The sequence below is a fragment of the Chinchilla lanigera genome, unplaced genomic scaffold (genome assembly GCF_000276665.1).
Source record: "Chinchilla lanigera isolate Chin_1 unplaced genomic scaffold, ChiLan1.0 scaffold00063, whole genome shotgun sequence".
Taxonomy (NCBI): domain Eukaryota; kingdom Metazoa; phylum Chordata; class Mammalia; order Rodentia; family Chinchillidae; genus Chinchilla; species Chinchilla lanigera.
In genome coordinates, this window is record NW_004955464.1 from 13747519 (window position 1) to 13764073 (window position 16555).

The 16555-nt window shown below is 37.4% G+C and overlaps 1 protein-coding gene across 7 annotated transcripts in view; it reads right to left on the minus strand.

Moving 5' to 3' along the window:
* Rnf220 (ring finger protein 220) overlaps window positions 1-16555 on the minus strand; it is a 215439-nt gene that overhangs the window by 167691 nt on the left and 31193 nt on the right. The gene's annotated exons all lie outside the window — the stretch shown is intronic.

Genomic DNA, 16555 nt, shown 5'->3' on the forward strand with positions numbered 1-16555 from the left:
AGAGAGAGAGAGAGAGAGAGAGAGAGAGAGAGAGAGAGAGAGAGAGAGAGACAAAGAGAGATGGGTCAGACCCTAACTACTTTATAGGCCATACAAACACAACTTTGGTCTCTCGTCTCTATCACAAATGCAAAAGGAAGCCACAAGTGAGATGTAAGCGAAGGAATAACATTTTTAGGTGTGTGATTTAAAAGTCTTTCCAGCTGCCACACACAGAACAGACTGGAAATGTGGCAAATGTCACTCCTTTCATAAGCTTTCCCTGATCTCAGGTGGAGTTAATGTTTTTTCCCATATTCTCTGCCCAAATTTAGGAAGCTCCTTAAGGGCAGGGACTTGGTTTGCTTTGTTTACTAGTGTATCCCCAGTGTCTAAAATAGCTCCCTGAAGTTAGTAGGGTCCTAATAAATGTTCCTTTATTTTGTCATTTCTCACACTACATTCATAATTTTGTTACATGTTATCTCAACTCTGTGGGCTTTCTGGTACTGTGAGAAGTGAATGTCATTTCTTATGAGGGACTAAAGCCATAGTTAACACAATATTAAAGCTGTGGGCAAAATCATCTGAAGGCAGGAGACATTTTTTCTACCACCAGATTTTTTTTCTTTCTCTATAACATGTAACAATCTTACTTATTATGAGTGTTGGGTCACTGATAACCAAAAAATTCCATAAATTCTGCAATGGAAATTCTCCCCTAAATCAAACACCTCCAGAGACTAGTGTAATTGTCTTGACTTGGATTGCCCAATACAAGCTTTTATGTGTTCTTTCCCATCACAGGTCTTAGGCTTTTCCTCCAAATCAGAGAAAACCTTATTCTGGGAATATGACACTTCAGCAATATTTTCACCAGCATGACAAGCTCTCCAGGCTAAACCGTTCTTTAGGATCATCTAATATACTCCTTCCTCCCAACTCAAAGTTTACATTCCTAATGTTCTTTCCTCATCACTTGGCTATCTGGCCTCAGGGTGTCTTGAGTCAAGCACAGTTGTCACCCAGGGACAGATGACAGGGGCTAGAGCTACAGAACTCTGAAACACATCCTTGTTCATCACTAAATTCCATGCTGATTCCAAAAAATTGTGCTACATTAATATAATTATGTACATAGTTTCCTGATTAGGTGATTCTTTGTCTTCATGGCCATATCCTCTCCTGACCCCAGACCTTTAAATTAGCTTTTGGAGTTCTTTTTCTCTCCCATCTCACTCATTTTTCCTTCTTGTGTTCAATGTTTTCACTGTATCCAGTGTATGCATTTCCACTTCTAACAAATCTCTATTTTTGCAGCCTACCTGAATACCAAATGCCTTACTTAGTTAACTGAATATTTATTGACTGTCCATCGCACTTGTTCCAACCCACAGATTTCTCCTTAGCACCGTCAGTCCCCAGAATCTGGCAACAAGACTCCAATAGTCTCATTGCCACTTCTACCTCCAGGCTGGGTCCTTTTCCCAAGTCCCATTCCCATCACAGCAGTCGCTGGAATCAGACAATTCTTCTTTTCCAAAGCTCACAATGGCTCACCTCACTGCTCAGGCTGAAGCCTGGAAAGGGCTGCCTCTCCACACTCTCCTGCCCCAAGGTTCCATGTTCTCTATAGACCACACTGACATGGCATGTTATCAAGGCATTGCAAGGCAGAGTTTACCACTCCCTTTTATGTGACAATTTATTTTTCATTTGTTTTCCTCACCTTCTTTTGGGCTCCTTTCTTTTTAACCTTTACTTTTTCCTTCCTTTCTCTCCTATGACCCCTCCCCATGGGGTCTCACTTGGGAAAACCTTTAAAAAATTATACCACAAAGCTACTGTGATAAAAACAGCATGGGGCTGGCAAAAAACCAGACCTGAGGATCAGCGGAGCAGATTAAAAGAGGCAGAAGCTATTCCAAACACACTCAGCTGCCTTGTTTTTGACAAAGGGGCCAAACACATTCACTGAAAGAAAGTCTCTTTAATAAATGGTGCTGCAAAAACTGGCTTTCCACATGCAAAAGACTAAAACTAGACCAACATCTATCACTATGCACTAAACTAAAATTGAGATCAATCAAAGATCTAAATATTATAACAGAAACACTAAATCTGCTGAAAGAGAGAATAGGTAGAATTCTTGAAGACATAGGGGTAGGCAAAGATTTCATGAACAAAACCCTGGTTACATGGGAAACTACAAAGAATCAACAACTTGGATCTCATCCTATTAAAAAGCTTTTGCACAGCAAAAGAAATTACTCAGTAGTGTAAAAAGACAACCCACAGAGTGGGAAAAATTCATGTGGTTGCCGGGGGTGGCGCACATCTGTAATCCCAGCACTCGGGAGGCTGAGGCAGGAGGATTGTTGAGAGTTTGAGGCCAGCCTGGCCTACAAAGTGAGCTCAAGGGCAGTCTGAACTGCATAGAGACCTTGTCTCAAAAAAAAAAAAAAAAAAAAGGGTGGGAAAAATTTTTAGCCAATTGTCTGTCAGACAAAGGACTAATACCTGAAATATATAAAGAAATAATCAGACTTCCCAAATTTAAAGACCCAATCCAAAAATGGGCATCTGAAATGAACACACACTTCTCACAGGAAGAGATATAAATGGCAAATAAATATATGAAAAAATATTCAACATCACCGATCATTCAAGAGATGCAAATTAAAACAACACTGAGATTCCATCTCACCCCAGAAACAATGTCTGTTATCAAGAAGTCAACCCGTAACAAATGCTGGGGGGGCTATGGAGAAAAAGAACTCTTTTTCACTCTTGGTGGGAGTGTAGACTGGTGCATCCATTGTGGAAAACAGTGTGGAGATTTTTTTAAAAACTAGGATTAGAGGTCCCACTTGACCCAGCTATTTCCCTTCTTGGTATCTTCCTAGAAGAATTAAAAGCATCATAACCACAGCAATATATACATACTCATATTTATAGCAGCACAGTTTGTAATAGCTAAATCTTGGAAACAACCCAAATGCCTATCAACCGAGAAATGGATAAAAATGATGTGTTTTTTTTTTTTAATACAATGGAGTACTACTCAACCATAAAGAAGAATAGATTGGAGACATTTCTAGGCAAACGGATGCACCTTAAGATCACACTCTTAAGTGAAATAAATCAGACACACATGTGTAAGTACCACATTATTTCTCTGGTGCGAGAAACCAAAAGTGTAAATAAGGACTGAAGTGTAAAATACGTACTGTGAAATAGGAAGAGATTGCTCAAAAGGAAGGGGAACTAGGGCAACGGAGGGGAGGGAAAAACAAAAATGCTAAAAGAAGGGAAAAATGGAAATGAAGCTTTGTAAATAAGGAAGGGAAGAAGGGTTGAAGGGAGGGGAGAGGGATGGGAAAAGAAAGAAGAATCAAGGTAGATCATGTACAGGTACAAATTCCCTAGGATTCATATAATCACTGTTCATATCTAAATTGTGCCAATAAACATAATCAAAATTTTAAAAATAAAAATAATAAAAATTTTTCAAAAGGTAAAACTTTAATATCATTCTGCTCACCATCTTTTGGAAGCCTGGTCACTGAGGCAGTGCGGAGAGCCCCCTGTTCTCACTGAGGTGAACCACAGTGAGAGGATGAACCCTGCATGCTAAAAACAGAGTTGTGACAGCAGCAGAGGAAAAAGCAAGACAAACAGAAATCCAATAAGCAGAGAATGATGGGAAAATGTGAGACATACACTTGCAATGTGACCCAGCAGTTCCACTCCTAGCTTTTAATGAAAATTTATGTTTGCACAAAAAATTGTTCACAAATGTTTACAGCAACTTTATTCATAGTCATCCCCAAATAACCCAAATATCCTTCAAAGGGTGAATGCACAAGCAAACTCTGGTACATCCAAACAGTGAAATACTACTTTGAAATAAAGGGGAATAAACTACTAAAATAGGAGTTAAGATGTCAGGAGCTAGCAAGGAATATATTTTTGAGGGTGGCAGAACTCATTTATATCCTGATTGTGGTGGTTACATGACTGTGTGCATTTACCAATATACAGTACTATATATATGTAAGTTATACCTCAACAAATCTGACTTAAAAATTATACTCAGGACTGGGGGTATAGCTAAGTGGTACAGAGCTTGCATAGCATGTAGAAGCCTTAGGTCTGAATCTCAGTACTGCAAAAAAACCCAAAAAACAAAAAACAGCAGCAACAATAAAAAAATCTACCAAAATAAAAGAAATAAATTAATAAAAATAGAAATAAGCAACAGACTATTAACTTGATTAAATATACTAAAATACGATCTTTTGCCAGGCATGGTGGTGTGCACTGTAATCCCAGCACTCTAGAAGCTGAGGCAAGAGGATCATCTGGCTTGAGCAGAGCCTGGGCTACATAGTGAGTGCAAAGCTAGCCTGAACTACATAGCAAGACCCTGTCTCAAAAGACTAAGTAAAATAAAATATGATCTTTAAGACCTACCAGCAAACAGCAGTAAAACAGATAAACCTTTGGCAAACTCAAATGAGAATAAGAAAATATATACAAAATAAAAATAAAAGGAGGATTTAATTTTGACATAAAGAAAAATGTAAAAATTGTAAGTATAACTTTATACTTATAAAATTAAAATGTATATGCATGAGTTTCTAGGTAAATGTAAATTTACAAATTGACCTAAGTCTAGGTGTGGTGGTCCACATTATGGACCCAGCTACACAGGAGGCTGAGATGGGAAGCTCACTTGACCCCAGGAGTTTGAGACCAGCCTGGGTAACTTCGCAAGACCTTGTTAGGACAAGACAAGACAACACAAGACAAGACAAGACAAGACAAGACAAGACAAGACAAGACAAGACAAAATAACTTATGAGATTAAAACCTGAATAGGCCAATAACCACAGGGGAAATGGAATGACACGCAAAGATACATCATTCCAAAAATCATCAGTTCCAAATAACTGACAGATAAGTTCCACTTTCAAGATATAAGTAATGTCTGGGTTATTTATATTAGTATACAGAAAAATTGAAAAACTTGCAGTTCACTCTGCCACACCAGCAATTCCTCAAGTGTGTGATAGGTTTACCTAGAAATCCAAAGACTTTTCTGGGGGCCCACAAGGCCAAAAATTATCTTAATAATTATACTAAGATGTTTTGACTTTTTTATTCTTATTCTCTTACAAGTGTATGGTGGAGTTTCCAGAAGTTAGCAAAATGCCACGTGGTGATATAATTTGTCTAGCAACTAAAGAAATACGTGCCTATGTTTTGAAATTTCTCCATTTTAGATAAAATAGGTAAAACACTAGAAGACATAGGTGTAGGAAAAGATTTTATAAGTAGAACCTTAATTGCACAATAAATAACAGGAAGAATAAAAAATGGGATTATATCTATAGCTGAAAAGCTACTAAAAAGCTTCTGTACAGCAAAAGAGCCAATCAGGAGAGTGAAGGTACAACCTACAGAATGGGAAAAAAAAATATTGCCAGGCACTCCTCACACAGACACTAACATCTAGAGTATAAAAAGAATTAAAAAAAAAAACCCACCACCTAAAATCAAAGATTAGTCAAGAAATGGGCAAGAGAAATGAACACATACTTCACAGGGGAAGAAATACAAATGGTCAACAAATATATGAAAGAACGTTCAGCAACTCTGGCCATTAGAGAAATGCAAATTAAAACAACACTAAAATTTCACCTGCTCCAGAAAGAACAGCAAACATAAAGAAATCTAACATTAACAAATTCTGGCAAGGCTGTAGTGAAAAAGGAACCCTCCTCCTTCATCGCTGGTAGGAATGCAGACTAGTACAACCATTATGGAAATCAGTATGGGGATTCCTCAAAGAGCTGAAATTTGAAATTCCATATGACCCAGCAATCCCCCTACTAGGTATTTTCCCCAAAGAGCTTAAGGCATCATCCTTCAGTGAAACATGCATACTCAATATTTATAACAGCACAATTTGTAATAGCTAAATCCTGAAAATAGCCTGTATGCCCATTAATAGATGATTGGATAAAGAAAATATGGTAGCTATACTACTCTGCTGTAAAAAATAACAGATTTGAGACATCTGTAGGAAAATGGATGCATCTGGAAAATATAATGTTGAGTGAAATAAACCAGACACACAAGCTTAAATACTGTATGATATCTCTCATTTGAGTGAGGCAAAGTACAAACAATGAGGATAATAAGGATGGATAGATGGAGACAAGGAGCTGGATCTCTTGCAATAGGGAAGTGGTCCAAAGGGAAAAGCACAAGGGGTGAGGAAGAGGGAAAGGAAAAGTGAGTGGAATAAGTGATGCCATGTGCAGAAACCTAAAAACCTCAATTAATGTAAACATTATATCCCATAACATGAGCTAAGACTAATAATATCAACAAGAATGAAAAGTGGAATAGCTAGGAGTGGTGGTGCATGCCTGTAATCCCAGCACTCGGGAGGCTGAGGCAGGAGGATCATTGAGTGTTTGAGATCAGCCTGGGCTACATAGTGAGCTTTAGGCCAGCCTGAACTGCATAGCAAGACCCTGTCTCAAAGAGATAAAAAAAAAGAAAAGAAAAGAAAAGAAAAGTGGAATGGAAGAATCAGAAGTGGGGGTTGAGGGGGAAGGAAATTTTTAAAAAAAGAAACAAAGCTGTGGTATGTACATATAACCACTCCTCAAAATGATTATGAACTGCAAATATGTACTAATAAAATAAAAAAATTTAAAAAGAAACCTTATAAGGCAGATGGTAAAAAAATAAAATTTCTCCATTTTAGTTTCTTATTTATATATAATTATGTGTAATACCAGAGATCAAACTAAGGGGTGCTTTACCACTGAGCATTACCTTAGTCTTTTTGGATAGGTGGCTCACATAAGCAAAGTTCTTTGAGGATCGTGAACAATTTTTAAGAGGACAAATAGGTCCTAAGAAAAAAATATCTGAGAACAAATGTACTAAACCTATATTGCTCCAACATGAAAGAGACAAAAACGGCTGCTTTGATTTGAACAGAAAGCTCGTGAGCTTGGAACGCAACACCGCAAGGGGGCAATGTTGGGAGGTGGGCCTGATGAGCAGCGTTTGGGTCATGGAGCTGGAGCCCTCAAGAATGAAGTAACGTCTTTCTCATATGAGTTCTCACTTTTGGGGGACTGGATTAGTTAGGATGAGAGAAGATCGTTGTAAAGCACACACATCCTCGCGTCTCTCTCGTCCACCCACACGTACTTGTTTTCTTTTACTTTCTTCCATAATTGAAGCAGCCTGAGCCCTCAGTAGTTGGGCAGATGCTGGCACCCTACTTTGGACTTCTCAGCCCCCCGAGGCATGAGTCAAAATAAACTTATTTCTTCATAAATTACCCAGTCGCCAGTATTCTGTTATACCATCAGGAAATGAACAAAGGTAATAGCACAAATAAAGAAAACTATCAGCTTATTTAAGAATATAAATGCATGTATCTTAGACTTACTTGGTCTTAAGAGCAATTTTTGTGACTCAGTAAGATTTGTCCAAAAATGTAAGCGATGATTCTATGTTTGGAAATCTAGCAATATAACCTATTATACTGATAGATTAAAGGAGAGCCAGACATGGTGGTGCATGCTTATAATCTCAGCACCTGGAAGACTAAAGCAGGAGAATCACAAGGCCACACAGCAAAATCCTGAGCAAAAACAAAAAAAGAAACAAAAAGCCCTATAAAGATTAAAAGAGAAAATTTCACAGTCACTATAAAAAGATACTGTAAAAAGACATAAATTTAAATATACACTCCTGTTTTTAAGAAGCAAATAAGCAAACAAATTTAAAAAATAAAAAAAAATTTAAAACTCTCAGCAATAAATAATGGAAAATTTCTTTGATTTGAGAACATTCACTAATTCTATTAAAGTCAGGAAGTACAAAAAGACACCTATTTGCATTGCTATCATTGCAACTATATGTCTGTGAAAGTTCTAGCTAGTGCAATAAAACAAGAAAATGAAATAAGAGTCTTATAAAGGGACATAGGACCATCACCATTTACAAATGATTTAATTTTCAACTCAGACAATCTAAGAGTTAACTGTAAAAACTCAAAGTTAATACTAGATTTTATTAAAGGGTTGATAAAAGATCAACAACAAAAATCCAATCTTTTCTATTCACCAACTATAAGCAAATAGAAAAATGTAATGGAAAATGTCTCACTGAAATAGCAAGCAAACTTTAAAGTACATGTGACTAAATACAAGTGTGTCCAGGATTCATACAAAGAAATTGTAAACTTTATTGAAAGATATTGCAAGAAGAAGAAAATGAAGAATACATCATGCTCCTGAATGAGACTCAAATTAAACTATAAATTTGATAAAATTGGATCAAGATACTTATTTTATAGAGCTGGCAAAGTTATCCTAAAATTCATCTAAAGAAATGTACAAAAGCAGTCTAGAAAATTATAAAAATAGTGTGATTAAAAAAAGAAAAAAATAAATAAAAGGCAGAATAAGCCAGGTGTGGTGGTATACGCCTGTAATCCCAGGTGGCTGGGGCAGGATGCTCACAGGTTCGAGTCCAGCCTGGGCAACTTAGCAATTTAGTGAGATCCTGTCTCAAAATAAATAAAAACTGGGCGGATGATGTAGCTCAGTGTGAAAGTCCTGGGTTCAATTCTCAGTGTGGAGAAAAAAAAGGGTAGAATGAATATACTTTGGCCCCATGAAGTATAAAAACGTCCTATATTGAAACTGCAGTATTTGCACAAAAATGAAATTGAGAATTGAATCTAGAAACAGATCCATGTACAATTTGGCATTTCAAATCAGTGGGAAAAGGATGGACTATTTAATTGTGCTGAAAAAAAAATTAGAAATTCTCTTAGAAAAAAGTTATAAACTTTTTTATCTTTTTAAAAAGTTATAAACTTAATTCACACTATACATTTTAATTGTATCAAAGATCAATCTGGGAAAATAAAACTATCAAAGGATTAGAAGGAAAAAAATTAAATATTTAAAATCCGGGTTAGGAGTACTCTCGCTGAGCTAAATACAATCTTTAGAAGTCATAGTAGAAGAATGACAGATTCAGTATCCAGGAATCAACGCCTGCACCATGCAAGATAATATAAATAAAGACAAACAGTAGGCTAGGAAAAAAATATTTGCACACATATAACACAGAAAGAATTAATTTCATAACATAATAGAGAAAGCTATTAAACCAAAAAAGAAAAAGACAAACTAATAGAGAAACAAGTAAATAATACAAACAGTTCACATAAGAAATGCAAATGATTTATATGTGGAAGCATGCTCAATTTCACTAGTAGCCACAGATATGTATGCCTATAACAGAATAATACAGCACATTGTTATGCATTATATCTGCAAAAATTAGAGGATTGATAATATCCAGTATTGGTGAGGTAAGTAATGATTATTCTCATTACCTAAGTTAAAAAAAATGGATGGGAATGAAAATGTGCAGCCTTTTTGAAGGCTAATTTTTGAGGTCTTTTTTGAGACAGGGTTTCACTATGCAGTTTAGGTTGGCTTTGGACTTACTTTGTAGCCCAAGCTGGCCTCAAACTTGCAGCAATCCTCCTGCCTCAGCCACCCATGTGCTAGGATTACCGGTGTGCGCCATCACACCGAGTTTGAAGGCTATTTTAGCACAGTCTAACAAAACTTTTTCTCATATCTATTAATCCAGTACTTTTACTTCTGGAAACTTACATGGAGAAATATTGCATATATCTATACAAAGGTATGTATAAAAAGTTCCTGTAGCAATAGTGACAAAGAGGAAGTTAACTAAAAGGCTTCCGACAGGGACATAACTAAATAAAGTATGGTAGTTCCAAAATGTGTACTATCACTTAGCAGTTAAAGCGAATAAGGTAACTATTATGTATTTACATGGGAAAATTTAAGATGCATGCTTATGACATAAATACACTTGTATAAAAACTATATTTTTAGCTACATAAATACACATAAGGTACAAATATATAAAGAGAAAAGGGTTTTGAAGGGCACTTACTAAAGAGTAAACAAGTATTTACTTTTGTGACAAGAAGTAGGATTATCAAGGTAGAGTAAAAGAGACTCCCTTCCTTTCTCTCTCCCTTTCTCTCTCTCTCTCTTTCCTTTTTCCTACACTAGTGATAAACTGAGTGCATTCCACATGCTAGGAAATTGTTCTACCACTGAGCTACATCTCCAGTCCTTCTTTACTTTCTTTTGAGATAGGGTCTCACTAAGTTGCCCGGACTGGCCTTGAATTTTGATCCTCTTTTAGCCTCTTGAGTAGCTGAGTACCCACCATTCCTGACTGAGACTTTTTACTTTTGAAACCTATTTTTTTATAGTGAGCATGTATCTGTTTAACCTATATTAAAAAAAAAAAAAAGACGTTTAAACACTCTTCCACAATATCTACAGTAAGGGCTGATGCAGACTTGAGTGCAGGCCACTGGTTTTACAAAGAGGAAGGGCGGCCTCGTCTAGGATCTCCTTAACACACTGTGTGTTTCCACTATGTGGATCACTGAGGGCTGCAGCTCTGTATGTATCTGCTCCCGCAGACACACAGACTGTTAAGTATTCATCTCTGTGTCTTCAGTGCCTACTAATGTGTTTGGCATTCAGTAGATGCTGCAGAAGCGTATGCTGACGGCATCATAATCTGAATGATAATAAGAAGGTAGAATACACAGTTTTTGGTAACTAATTAAATGAGATGGGGTGAAGGAGAGGACTGCAGCAGATAATGATATCATTGCAAAATAAGGAAAACAGAACCTTTGGGGGAAATTACAGGTGAAAACAGTGAACAATTCATACTTACTAGTATGCATAGGTAACACACTGAATGTTTTGAATATTGTATAAGATTTCAAGCTAGCTCTAAGGACAACCTTATTCTCTCTCTGTCTCTCTCTTTCTCAGAAACACACACGTGTGCTTGCGTGCGCTCGCACACACACACACACCCCAGTTGAGAGACTTTTCCCAGGTCATTCAGCTAGAGCTGTGATTCACTCCATTATTCCAGGTTCTATGCTCTTGACTTTGAGGTTATACACTCTCTGAAAAGATGGAAGGTTTATAAAATCCATTTTGATATGTTGAGTCTGAGGCTCTGACAAGATTCACCGAGGTGGAGCTGGGTATCAGAAGTCTGTAGCTTCTGAGAGTGGTCAGAGATGTGGACATGGGTGTGAAGCTCAAGAATCATCCAGCCAAGAGGTACTGAGCTTGTACATGAAAGCCACACATGTGTTACAGCAAACATTCACTTCACACCCATGTGATTCACATGTAGGATGCTTACTATGTGAAAATACTATGATCTGGTATTTTGGCCTTTTTAAAAAAATCTAATGTTCCCAATTACGTTGTAAACATCTTGAAGACAAAGACAAAATACTTTCTTTGCATTCTCCTTGTTATTGGGATCAAAACCTGTTTGTTGATAGAATGCCTGAAGAAACATTAGGAGATGAAAAGAAATGCACAAAAACAAGCTTAAGTCTTAAGAAACAAACTATAGATGAGTAGTCATTTCTTTTTCTATCTAAATGTCTATAAGAGCAGCCAGGTTTTACACCAAATAAAAGATTTTTCATCACTGTCATCAAGGTTAATTGTAGGCATCAGAAAGTTGTAGTTCAGAGCCGCAAACTGGCTGCCAGAAGGCTTATACCAGGTGGTATTTCCCTTAACAAATTTATCAAAGTCCAGAGTCTAGCCTTCAGCCTGCTGGTCCAGAAACTAATCCTGTCACAGCTGAGCCCAGGGAGCCTCATGCATGGTCACTAAGTCATAAAGAGCTGAAGTATACAACTAGCAGGTCAGTTTACTGATAACCACACACAAAAAAGAATGCAGCTATTGGGGAGATCATATATCCACATCCACCCTCATCTCTCTGTAGCCAAAAGATACGCAATGCCAAATTACTAGAAGACCATACGATACGCCCAGGACCAGCACACAAGCAGTTAGTCATAACAGTATGATCACAGTATTGAGCAGCACAGGCTCTGGTAACCCATTGCACAGGCAGTGTAAGACAGGAGCAGAGCATCAGTTTTGGAAGCAGATAGATCCGGACACACACGGGGCTCTTCACATCCTAGCAGAGTAGGTGTGGACAAATCACTCAACCTATCCAAGCTCTAGTATTTAAAAGGTGAATGATGCAGGAAGATCTCTCCCTAAATGGGAGGGGACCAAGAGATGAAAGGAGGGAGGGGGATGGAAGGGGCCATAAAAGAAATCAAGACGTGTTATGTACATATACCAACTCCCCACAGTGAATGTAATTATTATGTACCGCTAACATGTACTAATACAAATTTTTAAAAAATTTAAAAGGTGAATGTTGTGCTTTAGACATATACTAAAATTGGAATGATTCAGAGAAGATTAGCATGGTCCCTTTGCAAGGATGACACGCAAAAAGGTGAATGATGATACTTACTTCACAGGTTCATTGCAAGGATTAAATGAGGTAACACATTAAAAGCTAAACTAGTCCCTGTCAATGATAGGCACTCCATCAATGGCAGCTACGTAACCATCACCATAGCAGGGACATACCTGTTAAGGGGTCAAATCAGCCTTTGGGAATACACTTTGCTTGAAGTAAAACTGGGCAAGCAAGACTGAAAGCAAAGGACCAGTAAGAAGGCTGCTGAATGATGCAGAACATAGATACAGACTGCTTAACATAGGGCTGTAGCAGGAGGAGGACAGAGATGTGTACACAGATTTGAAAGATATTTAGGAGGGATGTATTATGCTGAGTGTTTTCCATGAGTATTTATAGTCCTTGCAGCAATTCGTGAAGCAGACAACCCCCTTCTCAGATGAAAGTCAGATACATTAAGCAACTAGTCCAGGATCACAGAGCAACAACTGAATTGTACATGAATCACAAGTGGTGTGAGTCCAAAGCCTCTCTTCTTTCCACAAAATATACCAATGTACATAACTTAGTTCTCAACCAAGATGTCAATTGTTAGGAATTTAGTAATTTATTACCACTAACACAGTACTGAAGTTTAAAGAAATGATTTGCTTTTTAAAAAATGAAACTTGGAGCAGACTGAGGCTATCACTATAATGAACAGTCACTACTGCCCATTCCAATAGGATCTACTTCCTTGGGGGCCGAGGAAGAAGTGGAGGCAGGACTCACATACCAGAAATTACATAGCACTGTATATTTGTTTATGAGAGCACACCGTGCATGAGAACTTCATCCACTGTGCATGGTTGAAAACATTTTAAGAATGGTTACTCCAGTGAAGAGGTATTCTTTTTGAGCAATTAAAGTGTTAGCTGGGCCACTTACAAGATTCCCTGTGATGGTGACAAGCTCCTCACAGCAGACCTTGGTGCTACCAAAGAACCATCTTCTGGCACTGTCTTCCTTAGATTTTCATTTTTCCAAACACACTCACATGTAAGTGTCTCCCTACAAAAACTTAATTTTTTATAGATAAAAGAAAATATCATATAAGAAACTTGACTTTCTTTTCCAGACAAATTAGGGTTTTCCCACTTTTATCTTGACATCTTATTTGTCCTTACATTTCTTCTTTTAAAATTTTGTTTTTAATTAGTTTGAGTTTGAAATTTCATTTTCATGAGGTGGATAGAAGTCTGCGCTGTTTCTCTCCAAATGTAACACTCAATTCCTTGCTATTCCTACTTCAAATATTGCTTTAAAGCAATTGTTGCTTTCATAAGTTATTAGTTCATTACACATAATTACTCCATTCCCCGCAAGTGCCAGGCTCCTCACTGGCTTTCCAGTCTAAGGGGAAAAGAGCATATACTCAGTAACAGTCTTAACATTAGTAATGATTTCTCCTATTTACCACAGCCTTCTATGTGCCAGATACTGGGCCAGGCCATTAGAAAAAAAGAAAGAAAGAAAGAAATGATGAACAAATGTCCTTACTCTTTAGAGCTTCTCCTGACATAGGAGGACTGATGTGCAGTCTGAGGGGAGAGGCAGACATATTATCTAACAAATGTAACAGAGTACACACGTGCCTTTCTAGAAATAATAATAGCAGTGATTCCCTCTGCTACTGGAGGTTGAACTCAAGGCTTCACACATACTAGACAAGTGCTCTACTAGTAAGTTACATCCCCAGCCAATAATAGTGTATTTAGTAGAAAGACAAAACATACAGGGTTAACAAGAGGTGAGACAGAGTTTTGGAGCTGGGTGCGGGGGTGCATATCTGTAATTCCAGCACTCAGGAGGCTGAGGCAGGAGGACTGCCTCAAGTACAAGGCCAGCCAGGGCTACATAGTGAGACCATGTCTCAAAAAAAAAAAAAAAAAAAAATTAGAAACAAAAAAAAGAAAAGAAAAGAGACAGTTTTGAAAAAGACTTTACAGAGGTGAACTTTGTGTTGCAATGAAAGAGGCAAGTAGGTATACTCCAAATTAAGGGCAAAGCAAAGAGAAAGGGTAACGCTGGCTAAGCAGGTGTGAAAGAGTTTTATGTAGTTAAGGAGCTGCAAACAGTTTGGCAGAGATGAAGTTTACAGTAACAAAGTGGGGAGGGGATTCAGCGAGACATGGGGAGTGTTAGGCTGAGGAGATAACAGGCAGTCTTGCACGCTGAGTTGTCTGGGAGGCAGCAGGTGTCGTAAAAGGGTTTTGGGCATAGGAATGACAAGTGGGTTTGTCTTAGAAATAGATTCAAGCAGCTATGAAGAAGATGGAATGAAAGAGTCTGAGACCAGAGATATGGAGATCAGTTAGAATATACAGTACAGGATATATTTATAAGAGATACTCATAAGGTGCAATATTCCAAATAAAGAATATCAAAAGATATTCAATACTCTAAGCAAAGAAATCAGGAAAGAGATAATCCAATAGAAAAATGCACAAAATCCTGAATAGGCGTTTTACAAAAAAGAAAATTTAAATAAACAGTAAATACTGTATGAAAAGGTATTCTCACTTACTGCTAGCTAGGGAAATGCACGTGAAAACTAAACTGAGAAATCATATATATTTATAAAGGTGGCAAAAATTAGGAAGTCTGACAATATCAGCAGTGGTGAGAATGTGCAGCAGTGAAAATTGTCACTCACTGAGGAAGTAGAACAAACTGGTTGAGCCTCTCTCACATACAGTTTGACACCAGCCAGTGAAATTGAAGAAGCCCTCACCCTGGCCTGGCCCTAAAGCAATTTGTACACGAAACATGAACATACACACAAAATGTTTATAGTAGCATTTTTCAGAATAACTAAAAATTGGAAATAATCCAAATGTATATCATCCTTAGAATGGATATACGAGTCAGAGTATATTAAAAACAACTGTTCCACAGCAAGAAAAGGGAATGGACTCTAGTTATATACAATGATATGGATGGATCCTACACACTTAATGATCAACTGAAAAAACGAGATTCACACAGTATATAAAACATCATTTCACTCATATAAATGCCTGGAAATGCTGAACTAAATTATATTATTTAGAAATGCACAGACAGGTAATACAATGATAAAGAAAAGTGAGGAAATAATTATCACCAAGGTCAAAATAGTGATTATTCAAGGGAGATAATCACTTAGGAAAGATGGGTTGACATGAAGGAGAAGCATGCAAGGGGTTAATAGGATGCTGGAATGTTCTATTTTTTAAAGCAGGGTGTGGTTTCATGAATATTCACTGTGTAATTGGCTTTTTAAAACTGTGCACATGTATCTTGTGGACCTTTCTGTACATGTGTATATATACATATATATATATATAAGTGTAAAAGAAAAAAAATTAATATATGATAGAAAAAACCAAAAAGTGCATTAGCCGCTTTATACTGCTAGATGTGTTGATAAATGAAAAACTAGTTTAGTTGAAAATTTAAAAAAAGAAATCATAGAAGGCTTCACATAGAAGATACACACGAATCAAAACATAGAGGACTGTTCAGAATTTGTCTGGCCTATAGGAAAAAGGAACTCTATGGCAGGAGAATACTGTGTCCAAATTCACAGAAGTGTGAGAGAACAGAGCCTAATCAGAGGGTGCCAATTAATCTAGTATGAGAAACAGAGTTAAAAGAAGGAAAAGGTGGGAAAAGAGCCTGGAAAAGGAGGCTGAGGAGTCTTGGATTTTTATGATAAGAATGAAGAGTGTTAGGCAGGAGAGAGACACAAACACATTTATAAGCTAAAAGGCCTTTATTGGCAATTTATGGAAACATACACTGTATCGGAAGAGCAGTGGCACTGATGCTAAATTTGGAACAGATGGTAGCATTAGGCAGAATTGTTAGGCCATGGAAATTGATCAGATATGAGGCGAGGTAATGGAGGATACTGAACTTCTGGTTTGAATAGCAGAATAAATCAAAATATATAATACCAGAGGAGGCTAGGTGTGGTTGCGCATGCCTGTAATCCCAGCACTTTGGAGGTTGAGCCAGGAGGATTACTGCAAGTTCTAGGCTACCCTGGGCTACAACGTGAGTTCAGGACCAGTCTGAATTGCATAGTGAAACCCTCTCTCAAAAAAACCAAAAAAAA